Genomic DNA, 16,718 nt, shown 5'->3' with positions numbered 1-16,718 from the left:
ATAAAAGAAAAAGAAAACAAGAAAAAAAACTAATGCAACCATAGAGAAATGGATCAATCCTGGTTATAAATAAACTAGCTGGACAAAAGATTATGTTAGCACATGACTGATAATCATCTGGGCATCCCAGGCATAAGAAATTAGCGGTAAGAGAAATTTGCTAGCACAGCGATTATTATGTTGAGAGGTTTGTTCTCCCTGTTGCATTTCCATTTCCAGTGGCAGATTTTGTTGACTACAAGGGTCAGACTTATCAAACCTTTGGCTACAGCTAACCGTAGTTGGAAAATGCTCTTCTTTTTAGCCTCTAAAGCTGTATTTTCAGACAATATAAAAACACAAATCAGATCTGTCCTCAGAATGATAATATAGACCTATGTTTTCCAGCATGAGAAAATGCATTATCCATTACCTATGCAACATTTCAATGGAAAAGTGAAGCACACTGGTAGGTACTTTGTATCTGTGATTTATCATAATAATACATTGACATCAGCACAAGACATTTGCATCGTCATCTGCATATATTATAAGCACAGATTTATGAGGCTGGTGATCCTCAACTGATAAAGAGGTACAGATAACACAGGGATATATCCCCTACTAATATAAAAGCTTTACTGTAAAAACAGCAGTATGATTCAGAAAAGACACAGGTATGCATGCTGAATTTGGTGTGAAATAACATTTTTCAAACCACCTACAGCTCCCATGTAAAGAATTGTAATGTTTCAAGTCCACTTGCTTTGCTCACCCTATGCCTGAAACATTTAAACTTCTTTTAACTGCAACAAACAATGAGATGAAAACAGCAGAGCAATTTGTCACCACAATTTGACTTGAAGTAACTGAAAGATCCAAATCTTAGCAAAGACTAACTTTAATCAGTACTGCTATGTCAAATGCTGTACTGTACATGGCAGTGGGTGAAGCATGGGTACATACACACTCCTCCCTGCTGCCCCAGCAATGAAGTGGTGCAGGGAGCTCTGGGGCACAATGCAAAACACCAGGGATGTCTCCCAGAGCGCTCACCTGAACTCTAAACTCATAAAACCAGCCACGTTCACTTGGTTTTCCAGCAACTATTAATGTTTCACTCCTTGTCCCTCAGGGACCAGAAGGAACAGGAACTAAAATGCAAAGCTATCAGAAAAGGAAAGGAAGTCAGAAAGCAGAACAGGATGCAGTAGGTAGGGAAGGAGAAGGCTGAAGAATGCATTTGAAAACAAGAGTCGGATAGGATGTGGGAGTAAGAGAATAGTAGGAACCAGCAGGAGAGGGAAAAACAAACAAACCTTGCAGCCAACCTTGGTGGGTCACAAAAAATCTCTTTAGTTTTGGCAACTCTTTGGAAAGGACTGAAAAGACATGCTGGCATATGACTCACTATGGGTCACGTTAGAATGTCAAAAGGTAAAAAAAGACCTGCTGCCACTCACAAAGCACTCCATTTTCACACCGAAGGAGGAACTTTATTAGCATGAAATATATTCCCTAGCTACTCCATCACACTGCTTCATGCAAAAGCTTCTGCCAAGAACTCTCCCTCTCTCTCCCAGGCTACATTTACAAAGAAATAGGATGCGTGCTCTCACAAAATATTATTTATTTTTTTGCCACAACAGAACAGTGGGAACTAGCCTGGTGGAGCTCTGAATGACCCACCTCCCAAAGTCATGAACATATATACAAGAATGTGAGATCTTTTTTAAAAAATAAAAATGTAAGGAGGCCCCATAAATTCAAAAAACAGAAGACTCTTTTATTTTCTTTTTTAAAATCTTCCCTTTTGAAAGCCTATGTAGAGATGCTCAGAAAACTGTGTATGATTTTGAATTCCTCCGCTGTTCATAAATGGCAGGTGTGATTTTTACACGGCAGTTGCTACAGGTGGTACATTGCAGCCAGGATGTTATGCAGAGTGCAAAACAATTCACTGGCCGCACAGTTATCTGAGAGCCTAGTGGGGAATGTTGCTGAGACAATCCCTCACTGAAAACAAACAAACATAACAAACAAAAAACAACACCTGACTGATAAACTAAGACAAAGAAATGCCAGGGATGATACTGAGAACTGGAGAAGAAAGCACATTAGCCCTGTTACTGTCATGCTGCAACACTCAGGGGAGTCAGCAGTGTGAAATAACTGGACTTGCACCTCTGGGAAAAGCAAAAATACCATAACTGTGCCAATACAACTAAGTAAATAAGCTTACATATTACATGTTGACCAAGGTAGGAAACACCATAGAGCCTTCTATTCTGCCTCAGCCTTTAGATAGTGAAACCTAGGATCTGGCAAGTGAGCTTTCACAGAAGTCTGATACTTGATGACACTTGTGTTTTCCACAGCCAGGGAAACTGCTTCTGTGAGGGATGGATCAGAAAGCTGCGCAGGTGCCAAAGGAATAAACAATATCTACAGCTTTTCTGTGGTATTTCTAACCACTATAATAAAGTTGACTTGAAGCTCACTCCTGCTTTTGTCTGCTGTACATAGCTCAGTGGTTAAACCGGAATTTCAGCAGGACTGCAAAGTGGTGTTGCCCCATCTTGACCCTCACAACTGCTCTGCTACCAGGCTTCTCATCTGACTGCTGCTGCTGCTCGTGTTTGCTAAGTGACCCCAACCTGCGTGGGCTCTAATAAAACTCTGAAAGCACCTCAGAGACTCAGAATCTCTGTCCTTAATGTATTTATCTGGAGGAACTGCATTCTGGGTTGTCAAGAGGTTGAAAGCACCTGTATTCAGGGTCAAAAACAAAAAGGGAAAGAGGAAAAAATGAAAGAAAAAAAAAAAAAAAAAAGCAGCATTTTAATAATGAAATGTGAGCTAGTCAAAACACTGACAAACAAACAGATTGGTACTCTGAGTCCAGTCCCTGTATTTTCTGTCTTGGTTTGCTTTTTTTTTTAAGAAATTAGAAATATTTGGATATAATTATATTATCTGCATTCATCAATAAGAGTATAAAGGGCTCAAACATACAGTGGGGATGAAGGGAAGGCAGATCTGCTCAACGCCTTGTGACTGCTTCACCGTAACACCTGCTTCTCAGTGAAAAGCGCTGCTGAGCTTGGCGCAGTACCCTCCTTTCCCCTTTACAGTGAATTAGGTAAATAAAATAGCAAATCCTTATGTACAATTATGTGCAAACTGTTAGCTGCCTCAGTTGAAAACATTCTAGGACAATGCCATTCCCTAATATTGTACCACAATGCCAGATGCACCTGATCCTGGTGCCAAGGCAGGACACGGGCCTACTGAAGCTTCTGGCACAGCGTGGCATGGTTTGTGCCATGACAGCACAAACCAGCCACAGGGTTAAGAACAGGAAGATTTTCATAAATCAATCTCAGCTTGCAGACATAAGAGTGGAGGAAGAGCAGCTACATACTTGGTTTTAACCTTCTCGATGTGCTGGAAACAGCCAGCAAGGGTATAGGTATGAGCGTGTGGGCACCAGGCCCTCCCTGCCCTCCTTCCTGTGGGTTTGGTGCTGAAGTGTTTCATTGCATGAGGCCTTTCTGCTTCCCCTTCCCTCCTCCACACTTCAGATTGTCAGAAGTGGGCTGGGATGCCGATACCTGCCAAGCCCTGTCCCTCCAGGGATGTCGCTGTACTTCTTTTGTTATGGTTATATATTTATGCTTTGTCCTACCTGTCCCGAATTATTTGCTCAGGCTGGGGCTAATCACTCCTTCAGGTCTAGAAGGCGTTTTTTTCCATATAGGAAATCTGGCCAAAACCATAGAATTTCCCCCCCCCAGCCAGATGCCTGCTGCCAGAAAGTCTGGCTGTTGTGTCAACGTCTTTGTAAGAGACAGTTCTGGATTACAGTGCAGACTCGGTTTGTAAAGAGGCACATTGGGTATGTTGTGAAGAGGTCTCCAACACAGGCAGGGCTTCAGCCTGCTGCAAGCACTGCTCCTGCCTTACGGGGGGCTCTGACTGCACCCCGAAGGATGGGTGACAGAGGACGCATACAGCTGTCCCTGGTCCTTCCAGTGAGGAATGAACAAGGTCTGAAGGGCTCCTTGCTGGAGTCTGCACTGGATTAATGCTGCTGGTTAGCCATCAGGGTGGTTTAACATTCCCTTAACTCTGATAATTCATTGAATCACTAAAGCTACAGACTTAGTTTAGCCATATACCTTTTTTTTTTTTTTTTTTTTTCTGGTTTATTTCTGCATATGTCAAGTTCATGCACTGAGATGTGCAGGAGGAACCCCACAGTACTGTATTCTCAGCATCTCTTCTCAGACCAGAGTGAGACTTCAACACGAGTTATAACTTAGAGATGGAGAACAGTGTTTTGGTGGTTTTGAAAGACACTGCGATAACTTCATACCAGAAGAACTTAGATGGGCATTACTGGATTTTAGGTGGGACTTATTTTAATTGTAAATGGTAGAAGAAGTAACAGCAGCAAGACCTGAGCCAAAATCAAGCTTAGTCCTTGCCTACATTTGCAAAAAGATTGCAAATAGTGATCAGTAAGCATTTTCTTGCTTTCTAAAGGACCATAATCTTTATGAATGCATTTGAATTATAATCAAAATAGCAAACTTGGAAGTATAAAAACCTTGCCTGGCACTGACAGCTGATAAGAGAGCAATTCTCCAAGATGGTTTACAATCTTTTAAGAAAATTCAAAGAAGTTTCAGTTATCCATGGCAAGATGCTCAGTGATTTCCAATAAGCCACTTGTCCTCTTATGGAAGTATTCACTTCAGAATGTTTTAAGCAGAGCACGTAAAAGTGAAAAGCCCCCAAAACTTTTATTAAAAATTATACCAGATTTTGCACTGCACAGTCCATTTCCATTTGTCAGTACTTCCATCAAGATATGAAAAACATTGCCAATGACTGCACAACCTTTCCCACCTCTAGGGCAGAAATGCGCACTCACCTGTGCGAGGAAACCCTGGTAAGGCAGAACATGGCCTGAAATGAGCGGTTCTTGTGTGCATCAACATTTTGGCACCACACTTCAGCTGTGCTGGCCTAGTTTGTCTCCCCCCCAGTGCCAGAAGACTAAGTTAAGCTTTCAAGGTATCTCCAAGTGTTTAATGAAGAACCCACAAGAGGGACCAATGCAGAGAGCAACCCAGAGAGATGTGAAGAGGTATTTCCTGCACTATCAAGCCAGGGGCAGCAGAGGGAACATCAGACAGAAGGATGGGAAGGAGGATGGGAATAATATAAGATCTCTGGAGCAGCTTTTTAGCAATATAAGCGTATACACAGCCTGGAGGCCCAAAGAGCTCCTCAGTGCTTCTCTAGCACAAAGCCAACTTGGATGTACTTCTCCTGTAATACCTCCTTCACCATTTCAACTGCTAAAAGCTTTTGCAAAGGGATAGTATGAATTCCACCCTATTTTTTGTGTGGCTGGGAAATGAGGGTCAAGAGAAGCATGCTAACAAGGACACAGTCACTCCAAGGATAAGCTGACTGGCAGCTGATGAAGGCTGCTTCCTCCACACAGGGCCAACTGCACCAGTTGGCAGCATTTCTGCCACTCACACAGCTGTCCTGAGGAAGGACTGGGCAAGCAAACGCCTTTACAAGCTCCTCTCTCCTATCTTGCCAGTTGAGCCCTGACGAGTTTGGTATTGTACTGGTGCAGCATTAGACAGACTGGACAATTTCTTAGCAGGAGTTCAAAAGCTGCTGCCCATTAAGTGATGTGAGGGGCTGAGTGCTAAAATCTAGAAACCAGGGAGGACAAACACCACCAAAAGATGCTTTAACTTAATAAAGCAGTTCCCTCCCTCTTCATTTACTTTTTTTTTTTTTTTTTTTTTTTTTTTCCTCTCTGTTTAATGTACAACAGCTGATTTTGAAGATTATTTCTATGGCCACTGGGAAATTCTCCACTTCTCCATTTCTGACTGCCTCTGTGTCCCAGCCACTAGGCTGAGATTCAGGGACTCTGAGCACCTACAATTTCAACTCAAACCAAGTAGAGGGAGAAGGTGGCCAGGCTCCCTAGGAAGCAAAAATCAGGTCTAACAACACTTAGGCTGGACAATTGAAAATTAGGCAGCTCTTTCAAATCATCAGCTTCAGGCCTGATTATACTTTATACACTTATATGCATCTCAGCTGACAGAAGAAAGATGTGAATGAGATCAAGTCCCAGGGCAGGAAAAGCAATAAACAAATCGCGTTTGTGTTCCTTTATCCTTTCTATTTGTCAGACTTTAAAGCCAACTAACAAAGAGGCATCTGCTTGTTTTGCCTTGCTACAGAACTTCCCGAGATGCTGTTCTGTTATCACAGGGTCAACTATGAAAACAAATAAAACTTGTTAAAAAAAATAAAGTTACTAGTTCTAGTGAACCTAAGTACACATTTTTGTGGCTATATACTACGCAAAATTAAAGCGTAAAAATACAACTAATGTATTCTTCACTGCAGAATTAATTTTTGAGAAGTGATTGTATAAAATTATATCAAAACCAAATTAATACTCTTGCTACTTCAAAACTACATGACAGTGCCCAAATTATACCATGGAAAACATTTTATTGATTTAGGAAATGGTCTTACATTAACATTGATTGTCTCATTTTCTCCTCTTTTTCTCCTTTTTTTTTTTATTTTTATTTTTTATTTTCTAATCCTGATTTTGTACAAATGAAAATCCCCTGTGCCGAAGCAGTCTGTCGGTGCTGACGCTGTCTGTCAGTCTGCACGGTGAGTAAGGCAGGAGAAGGAACCCTTACGAGGTCTAGCGTCCCACCGACCTACCTGCCCCCTACCTTCTCCAGGTAAGGAACGCACAAAAGACCTCGACGAACACCACCACAACTGAAACTTGCTCAGGGAACGAAGCAGCATTACAACCGGACAGGCACTTTTTTCCCACCCCCCCGCCCCCGATCCCAATTAAGACACCCCCATTAATTTCCCAGCCGGGAGGGAGGGCGAGCAGAGCATCAGAAAGGCGCTGCGCTCCGCTCAGCGATCGCGTTTGCCAGCCTCGCGGTTGTCCTCCCCTGACCCCTCGGGGCTCAGTCCTCCCCAGGAAGCCCCAGGGCACCCCTCGGTACTGGGGGCACCGGGGGCACCGGGGGGCTCCCTTCTGGCCCCATAAGCAGCTCCCAAATTTCCCCCTCCCCGGGCAGCCCCCGCTCCCTGCTTATGCCGGGCATCCAGCTCGCGAGTGGAGTGCGCACGGACGGGAGCTGCTCCAATTAAAAACAATAATAATAACAATAAAATAAATAAAATAATTATTAAACTGGCATGATCTTACCTTATATAGAGACTTTTTTTTTTTTTTTTTTTAAGCTACCGAAAGGAATAGCCCGCAGCCCCCGGCGGGTCGGAGCCGTCGCTCAGCCCCCCCCGCCGTGTCCGTGCCGTGTCCCTGCCTTGTCCCCTCCGTGTCCCCTCCGTGTCCCCGCCGTGTCCCCGCCGCACGGTGCCGGCCGCGGCGCCGGTCGCGCCGGCTCGGGGCAGGGGAAGGGGTGGAGCGGGGAAGGCGGCGGCCGGGCTGCGGGGCCGGGGGTGCGGCGGGGAGAAGGGGGGTGCAGAGGGGAGGGGGCTGCCCTGCCCTGCCCTGCCCTGCCCGCGGGGAAATTCGGGCAGCATCTCCTCGTAGTGGCCTTTTGTCGAGCTCCGGCCCCGACAGGCTCCCTTCGGGCTTGGGGTTGTGGGGTAGTGGTTAAGGAACCTCGGGGAACCCTCACCAGGATGCTTCCTGCTGCTGGTAGGGTCAGCTCGTGGAGGCATGAATACCTGATGACAATCCCCTGTGGACTTAATGTACATGCATATCTGTTTTCCAAAATTCATGCAGAGTAGCAAGGCCAGTTGAGAGTATGCATTAAGTCTGCAAAGCACCATTCTGCCCACTCCTGGCATCAAAAAGTCCTGCAGCAGCACCTCTGTTCCCCAGCCAACACAAAAGAATGTGGGGATTTCTTCCATTTGCCAAATGACTCCCTAGATTGGACATGGTGACCTCTTCAATCTTTACCAGGAGAACTAGAAACCATTCTTCCCTTCCGTTGCCCTTCTCGTTTCCCTTCTCCATCTCCTTTCTTTCCTCTCCCTCTTCCCGTTCCCTTTTCTCAAGAAGCCTGTAATATCCCAAAACACTGAAAACTTATCACATCTAATATCATTATCCACAAAAGTGGACGAGTGTGTGTTTATAGTTTTGGGAAACTATTTAATTCCCTCTTCTATCATTATTTTTACTTAGGACTCTGTATATGAGCTGGGCGGAAGATCATGGCATCCTCTGGAGGGTGCCAAATCATAAAAACACAGAATGGTCAGAAAGGACCTTGGGGATGTTTAAGAGCAGGTCCAGGCACAGGGCCTGCTCTACCTGAGTCTCATGTGCCTCCAACCTCTCTGGGCAGCCTGTTCCAGGGCCTGCCCAACTGCAAGCTGGAGGATACCGAAATTAGGTCAGATCACCGACACAAGGTGACACATATCACATACACTGACTCACAATAGCCACCAGCAGCACCTGTGACCACCAGCTCGCCCCAGAGGGCTCTTACCCCAGACCACCAGCTCCCTCAGCTTACTCAGTGACTTAGAAATAAAAGTACAGGGAATGGGACGCAGACACACAGAAGTCATCTGATTGTGAGCCAGCAGATACAAGACTTGTTAAAGAAGACACAGCACAGCAGTGCCATGCCTGCACAGCCTGCACTAGCTGAGGTATGTCTGTGCCCCCACAGGACCTAATAATTAAATTATTCTCCACCACCAGGCCAACTACTCCAGGTACCACCACTATGGCAGTGCCAGAGGTACAGAAAACATCATGTAGGATGTCACAGCAAAGGCCAAACAGGCCTTCAACCTCCACAACTTCTACTGAATAGGAATTGAATTGTGTGTGTATATATATATATTTATAAGTATAAAGACACTTTGTATGTTGTTATTGCTCAACAATACCATCACTTTTAAGTCACATTAAAGGCTGGAAAAATCTAACTTGCTCCCCAGAATGTCATGTCTCTTTTTGTTTATGCTTTCAATGGAATATTGGGATGATGTAGTCCAAGAATTCCTGGCTAAAGAACTTGCAACATGGTGAGGCCAGATAAGAAAAATAAAATAAAATAAAATAAATGCAGGGGAGGGAATAGCTAGGAATCCCAAATTCCAGCTCACCTCTGAAAGTCAGAAGTTGTACTGTGCATCTGGCACTGTGTCTGCCATAGAGGAGAGTAACTGGGAAGCAAAGGATGGAATTGGTTTAACTGTTTAATGATGTGCTAATAGACTACACATTTCTTTGATATGTTGCTCTCTTTAAAATTCACTGAACTGCACACAGGAATGGATTTCTCTTGTAGATCGTAGAGACTTGTAACAAATGATTGCCTTATTATAAAATTCTCTGTAAACAGGGCTTTGTAATCTTTCCAGCAGACTACCCTACTCTCTGTTGGCTCTTTATCTCCTGTGTGGAAACATATGTAACATTTACAAGGAAAGGAGCCCTTGCAACTCTCTCCAAGTTTTCTATCATCTAACAAAAAGTCCAAATATTTTTATCTGTGCAAAACAGAACAAAGCTTTTCCTGAGTTTGTGTTTACTTATATACACGAAAAAGTACCTTGTGTAGCTTGAAAGACTGCTTTTGTTGTTGTTGTTCATAAAACCTCAAGAACAGTGAATATCTTCCATTATGTATCTTTTTTTCCTTTTGGTAGGTCAAACTCATCTGTAAGTTAAACTTGTCCTCCAATTTCTACTCACCCAGTTGCCTGCTCTGAGTGTAACATACTAATATGTGTTCAGTGGCCTCTTGATAAAATGTGAAAACTTCAAATATCGAGGGAGGGGAGAGGCTGATATTAATTTGCTGCTGAAGATATGGTGAACAAGGTGATACGCTGTGCCTTCTGAACACAAATAAATAATGAAGATAGATGTAATAAATTCTTTAAACATGACTTTGTAGGAAAAGCCTGAGAAAAAGACTTCAAGTTGGACCCTGTGCTGTTATATCTCAGGCAATACATTTTATATGGCTTACGTCATGCACACTAAAAACTTCATTTGGTGAGCTACACTGACAACTGGCTTTGTTCACCTTTGTTCTTATTTAAAACAGGTTGTTCCATGCAGCTGTTAAAAAAAAGAAAAAAAAAAAAAAAACTGCACACACACACACACACGCACACATTCACACACAGGCTTTTTTATTCCTCCCCAGATCTTTCTAAATATGTCATGCTGATTAGATTTAAAATTATTTTTCTCTTTGCAGCATGAAAATTGCCCGACATTAGGGCTTGCTGCCTTTTATGGAAGCATGATTCAAAAGTTTAACAAAAGGAGTTCTGGATTTGTTTTTATTTTCCACTTTTTTTTTCTTTTTTTCTTTTTTTTTCTGCATTTCTACTTTCATAACACTTGTGTGTATCCTCCTGGTATCTGGGAAAGCTTAATATCTGCCATATTGCATGTGTGACTCAGATATTTTAATAAATAAATAGAGCAAATTTAACTGCAAACCATAGATGATTACAGAAATACACCAAACAAGGTTATATCGCTTATTTCTTCCTTCCATCAGTAGCAAAACCTGTATTGGTGGGACTCAGAGAATCACAGAATGGGACTGGCAGGGCCCTCTGGAGGCTATGAGGTCCAGCCTCTGCTCAAGCAGGGCCACCCAGAGCAGGCTTCTCAGGACCATGGCCCCGTGGCTTTTGAAGGTCTCCATGGAGGGAGACTCTAGAGCCTCTCTGGGCAACCTGTGCAAGTGCTCAGTCACCCACACAGTAAAGAAGTGCTTCCTGATGTTCAGAGGGAACCTCCTCTGTCCATCACCAGGACCCCAAGTCCTTCTCTGACAGGCAGCTTTCCAGCTGGGTAGCCCCCAGTACGTACTGGTGGATGGGGTTGTTTCTACCCAGGTGCAGGACTTGGCATTTCATGATTTTCCTATCAGTCCAACATTCCAAGATGTCCAGATCCCTCTGGATGGCAGCACAACCCTTTAGTGTCTTCTGCAAACTTGCTGAGGGTACACTCTGCCCTCCTTGAAGATGATTACAGCTGAATTAGGAGACATTTACACTAGTTATACCTAGTCAATGATACAATTTTATAGTATATTTTGATCTTTATTTTGTGAATAGGCACCAATACTGTCATAGAAGCAGGCTGTGGCCCTTTGACCAAAGCGCCTCTGGAGTCAGCATCAGAGGTGTCCAGGACCTCAGAGAAATGCCACACGGCAGGATGGTTCCTTGCTGCCCCCTGTAGACCTGCCATTTTTAGTGACAACCCCGCCTAATCAGAGCATCCTCTCTGCTGTCCCTATCATTTCTCTTGTTTTTCTAATTTACTCACGTTTGATGTGTTAGGTGTTCATGTGGAAAATGATGCGGAGGAGTGAGCTTGAGGCTTTGAGAACAGGGAGAGCCACAGCTGTTCACAGATTACCAGGAGAGAGATGCTTCATCTTTTGGTGGCGTTCCTCTTTTGCTTGTCTTAGGTCTGAGACATGAGCAGCTTCACAGTTCTCCTAGGGTGTATGTGCCATGGGAAACTACCAGAGAAAACTTTTTTTTTTTTTTTTTTTTTTTTTTCATATGAAACCTGAGTGATGGAGGGCTTTTAGTGCTGAAACTTAGAGATGGCAAGCCACAATGGCCCAGGGTGTGGGACCAGGCTGATGTGTTTCCAGAGACTCTCTTAAAGAGAAAATTAATTGTAACATACATGCTACATTTGCACAAAGTAGAACCTAGCTTCTGCTCCTTCACACAGCACCCTGTCTCTGTCCATAAAAGTTCTCCCTCAAACATCCCATTTTAGAGCAATTCTTTTACTTCAGAGTGACATGACGAATCTCAGGGTCTTTCAAGCAGCTCTTGAAAATATCTGTTCCTATTCTGTATTTGTACAATTGGGCCTCCTCAGATGGCAAAGGGTCCCAAGTGCTCCTACAATATACAGCATAAGAAATGATGGTGCTATCACAAGAAGAAAGAATGACATTAATAACAAAGGAGTAAGCCTGACTGATTTTCACTGGTGTGTTGCTTTTGTTCTGTTGATAGCTGGCTCTGCTGTTGCCCCTTCGTTTGCCTCCCTCTCATCTGACTTCTCTGAGCATGGGGTTACAGAAGAGAAATACTCCACCCAGAGATAAGGGTCACATTTTCAAGCATGAAACTCATAAAGAGCTGTAAATAACTTTTAAAGCAAGTAACTCATAAAGAAGTGCAGTGAATATTCCCGAACTAGAAACTGAAAATTAAGGCAAAAGTATTCCCCACCCTCCTCCCCCCAAGTGTATGATTTTCTGCTGCAAACAAGTTCTGGAAAGTCCCAGTGTCTGTGCTATTGATCACGTGTCTAACATGATCAATATGAAGACTTCTCTTTTGTTTTTGGTGCGTCTTTCTTTAGATATCTTCTTGCATTTTGGTCTTGCATTTGCTTCCAGCTTGGTCTGTTCTCCATCTTCACCTCTTCACCATCTTTCTTCCCTCTGTCATCCACCTGGCAGGCCTACAGGACTCCATGTCCACCAACACTTCATTCCCCTCACCACTCCCTTGGTTCTCTAATTCACATTAAACTCTAATTCATATTCACTTCCATATTCTTTGCTTCGCAGCTGCCATCCCCTGCCCTAAACCTGCCTCTTCGCTGTTCCTCATCCTTTACCTTCCTGTTCCATCTGTTCATTTCTTGCCCCTGAAGGGATTAACTACTTTAATTCCAGCTCACCTTTTTTGGGGGGGGCTTCCTTTTCTTTTGTGCATCTTCTCACTGACCTCTCCTGAAAGCAATGTGATCCAGTGACTGACTGGGACTGGAAAGCATGCACACCTGAGTCATGCACCTAAAACTAGAAGTTGCCCACCTCACTGCTTCTTATTTGATATGTCACTGAAATAATGCATTTGATAGAGTGAATAAAAACAGTGAGGAGGAAAAATGAGGGAAATCAGGCTCCAAAGAATTACAGCTTTGTTTTAGTATCAAGCAATCCAAGTGACAGTGTCACCATGACAGGGTCTCAACCATGGGAGGAGTGTTTACAAATAAAAGAGTGAAGAGGTTTAACAATCTACATTTAGGAAGCAGCATCATTCATGCAATTGCATGCACTGTGCTAGTCAAGCTCATTCTCCAGCTGCATCATACAACAGTCATGCAGCCTGAGAACAAGACTTTGCTGAAGTGGGGTCAGTAAAAGAACCTCTCTCCCTCAGTGCAGGATCTCAGATTTTCTTAGAAATGCAGGCTATGCTTGCACTGTTTTATATGACATTTTGCCACCTCAGTCACAGCTTGATGTAAGGATAAAGCAATACGCACCTATAAAAACAGAAAAATAAATCACCTCATGAAGATTCCTTCCTGGTTTTTAAACATAATTTCCTGTGTGCTCCAAACTTCGTGATTTAACAAATAATGGATCCTCAGTAAAAGCTTCAAATGCTGTGCAAGAGTAATCAGTTGCTGCTTTTATGATCTAAACTGAGACTGATAGATTTTAACAACATCAGCACTGAGTAATCCTGGCTTTCACCACATCCTAATATGCCATGTCCCAACTGTCATTCTGAAGAGCTAAGAAGGTATTTCTGTTAACATTCATGCCAGGACCCTCAGCTCTTGCCCGGAACACAAAGGAGCACACACCGGTCCACTACATCTGTCTCACAGCCATAGATTTGCCAGTGCTTTCTGCCCCTGTGTTCTGAAGGAATAAATGGAAAAAAAAAAAAAATCCCTACACCTACACAAAGCTTTCCTACTACCACGTAGCTAATTGATACAGCTCATGCATTTGTCGGGTTTGTTGCTTGCATTAGATGCATGTCTATTGAGAGGCCATTGCAGCAGAGAATGCCCTTGCTGTACACCCCACAGCACTCACCCAGGGGCTGGACTCCCCCAGGGTTTGAGCCTGCTATTTTAACCTCATACTTGTATTTGCTAAGAGCAAAAAAACTGGGAGTCTGTATGCCCAGAGCCCATTGCTCTCCCATAATGACAAACCCATCGACCCATCTAGCAGCTGATGTGAGACATGAGGCCAATCTCACACAGTAGGTGTGAATTGCAAGCTGCTGTTCCTGCCTCTGCTTGCCTTACAGTTTCTTTTCTACCATCTCTGCATTGCCCTCTGAATAACTGCACCGCCTGTGTGTCCTGGTCCCGCTGATTTCTAATTGAGTATTTGCTTTTCAGCTGTCGACTTCCACTGAGCATCCCTCACTTACAAATTGCTATTATTTTTCAAAATGTTACAGTGATGTAAGTGCAAATGATGCCTCACACAACAAAAGAGGCAACAGTTTGGAAAAGCTTACAGCTTCCTTGGCAGAGCCAATAGGCGATATGGGCCAAAATAACTTGAAATATAAAGACACTATTTGGCTATAGAAATTATTTTAAAATAGTATGGTCCTAAATGCTTATTATCATGAACATAAATGCAAACAGAAGTTATATAAAAATATAATCATAGAGGAAACAAATATTGTTGATGAGTTATTTTGTTGGAGAGCAAACTCTTATTCAGAAGCTGTAGCTCCGCTAACTGCAGTACGTGCTACATTTACATATGCATTTTTGGAGTTCCTACTCTGAGCCTCATTTATCCCATTAATCAAGAAGAGCTCTCCTGACTTCAAAGGAACTGCACCAGTGCCAGCTTTGTGCTCATGAAACCTGGAGTCAGGCTGGTGCTTTTACGGATTAGTTATTTCCTAAGACCCAAAGAAGCTGGATGCAGGGAGCTCAGTGTGCCAACAATGGGCACAAAGCAATAGTGCCTGTCAAAAAAAAAAAAAAAAAAAAAAGGTTGGACTGGCAGCGCTTGGCCTGTCAGGTAAGGACACGAGGCAGTCAAACCAGGACACGATCCTTCTCTGCCGAAGGATGAGCAGTGCACAGAGGCATGAGATGTGCAACAACTGCGAGCAGCAGAGCTCTACCACCCGCACCACTGGGATGGACAGTGCTCTGCCCCTGCCACTTTTGGGAACTGAGTTGTATCACATCCAGTAATTGGCAAAACGAAAAACGCTGAAAGCTATGCATCATTTTAAACTGCGTTAAGTCATCCAGGCAAAGCCTGATATGTAAATGTTGAAAGAGCATACATCTATCCATTTCCAAATCCTCTGAAAATAAACATTTTAAATGGAACTGTAGAGGAACTTTCAGCCTGTGATATATATACTTGTCACCAAGAGGCACTTTTTCACCTATAACATAATTGCTACCATCAGAGAAGCACTGCTGTCTCTCTGCTGTAATTTAGCCTCATTTTCTGCTCATTTCATTATCCTTTCTCATTAGGGCATTACATATTCAGCTATGCTACTATTAATCATTTCCCAGCATAAGCAACTGGATAACAGAGCTGTGTGAATAATTGATATTTCAATTCCTTAGCTGATCTAAAAATTCAACAAGTAATTATCAAATGAAAAAAAAATAATAATAATAAAAGCGTTATTTTTCTCTCTCATTCAAGAAAAAAATGTGGATTTCAGTGAAACATTTGTTCATCTTGAATAAGCCATTTCATTCCATCTTTGTCATTTTAAGAAAAGCAGCAGACAGGGAGGCAATATCTTGGCACCATTTGCCAAACCAACAAGTGAGAAATCCTCCCTTTCCAAGAGACAGAGTCCCAGCCCAGTGAATTCCTGTGTCTGGGGAGTCTGAATGCCCAGGCACTGACCTACAAGGACATTTTCACCCCTTGGGTGGAAAGAACTCATAAAGCATGTAAATGATGTATAAAAGTGGAAGAATTTTACCTGGGAAGAGTGGGAACAGACCTTCCCAGGAGATGCAACAAGGTAATGAGGCCTCCTCCAAAAGGTGACTTCAGATCCCATCAGGGTGAAGGGAGGATTGAAAGTCTCTCACAGTCCAGGTGAGCAGCATAACCACAAGGTTATTTGGTACGGTGCTTTTTTTTTTATTTTAAATAATTAGTCCAAATGCAAACTATGACAACTCACTATTGTCATCATAGGTGCTTTATAAATACGTGCTCAGTTATATATATTTTATTCTACATTCCTTCTCCCTTACATTTGCACAAACTATGGCAAGTTTCACAAGAACATTTACTTTGGATTTTTGCATCCTCTTGTTCTTTATTTTTTATTATTTTTCATTCCGCCTTAAGATTTTTTCCACATATAAGCCTTAAAAAGAAATAAAAACTGAAATGATGCACACATAAAACTCATTATTGGTATTCTCCACTGCTGGTGGCATGCCTATAATCTATCAGCTATTATTTGCCAGCATTGTCCAGAGGTCTTAAATAATGTTATTGCCTCATGGTACTTGGCACTTAAACTCACAAGTAGAAAGGACTTCTGCCAAAAGGCTCTTCTGGCTTACACAGATATGAGAACATAAGCAGAGCTATACTGCGTCAGACTGGGGCCAGTTCTTCCCCAATGTTGTGTTGTTGATTACGGCTGGGGCGACGATACCAGACACAGCACAGAGGCAGGCGTCCAGGCTTTGGGTCACCCTGGCAGCCTCAGCAACACAGGAATGCCCAAGTTCCTTACAGACAGTTGGGATTAATTCACAGCCATGGAGGTAACCTTTACCAATTCTCCTGTGCTGGTGAGAACCGTACTCCTGTGTGGAAGGAATAAAAATTTGGCATGACGAGGTGAAATGACATGTTCAGGGACCCAACAGC

The 16,718-nt window shown here is 43.1% G+C and overlaps 1 protein-coding gene across 7 annotated transcripts in view; it reads right to left on the bottom strand.

Annotated features, from left to right (window-relative positions):
* The window catches only part of FILIP1 (filamin A interacting protein 1), a 121,569-nt gene that overhangs the window by 18,281 nt on the left and 86,570 nt on the right, over positions 1-16,718 (bottom strand). The window contains exon 1 of one of the 7 annotated variants that reach the window (XM_035320588.1): positions 7,274-7,399. The exons of the other annotated variants lie outside the window; for them this stretch is intronic. The gene's annotated coding sequence lies outside the window, so the exon portion shown is untranslated. Of the gene's footprint in view, positions 1-7,273; positions 7,400-16,718 lie in introns of those variants that run through there. 7 annotated transcript variants of the gene reach the window in all.

The sequence above is a fragment of the Oxyura jamaicensis genome, chromosome 3, assembly GCF_011077185.1.
Source record: "Oxyura jamaicensis isolate SHBP4307 breed ruddy duck chromosome 3, BPBGC_Ojam_1.0, whole genome shotgun sequence".
NCBI classification, from domain to species: Eukaryota; Metazoa; Chordata; class Aves; order Anseriformes; family Anatidae; genus Oxyura; species Oxyura jamaicensis.
This window is presented reverse-complemented; position numbering and strand designations above follow the sequence as displayed.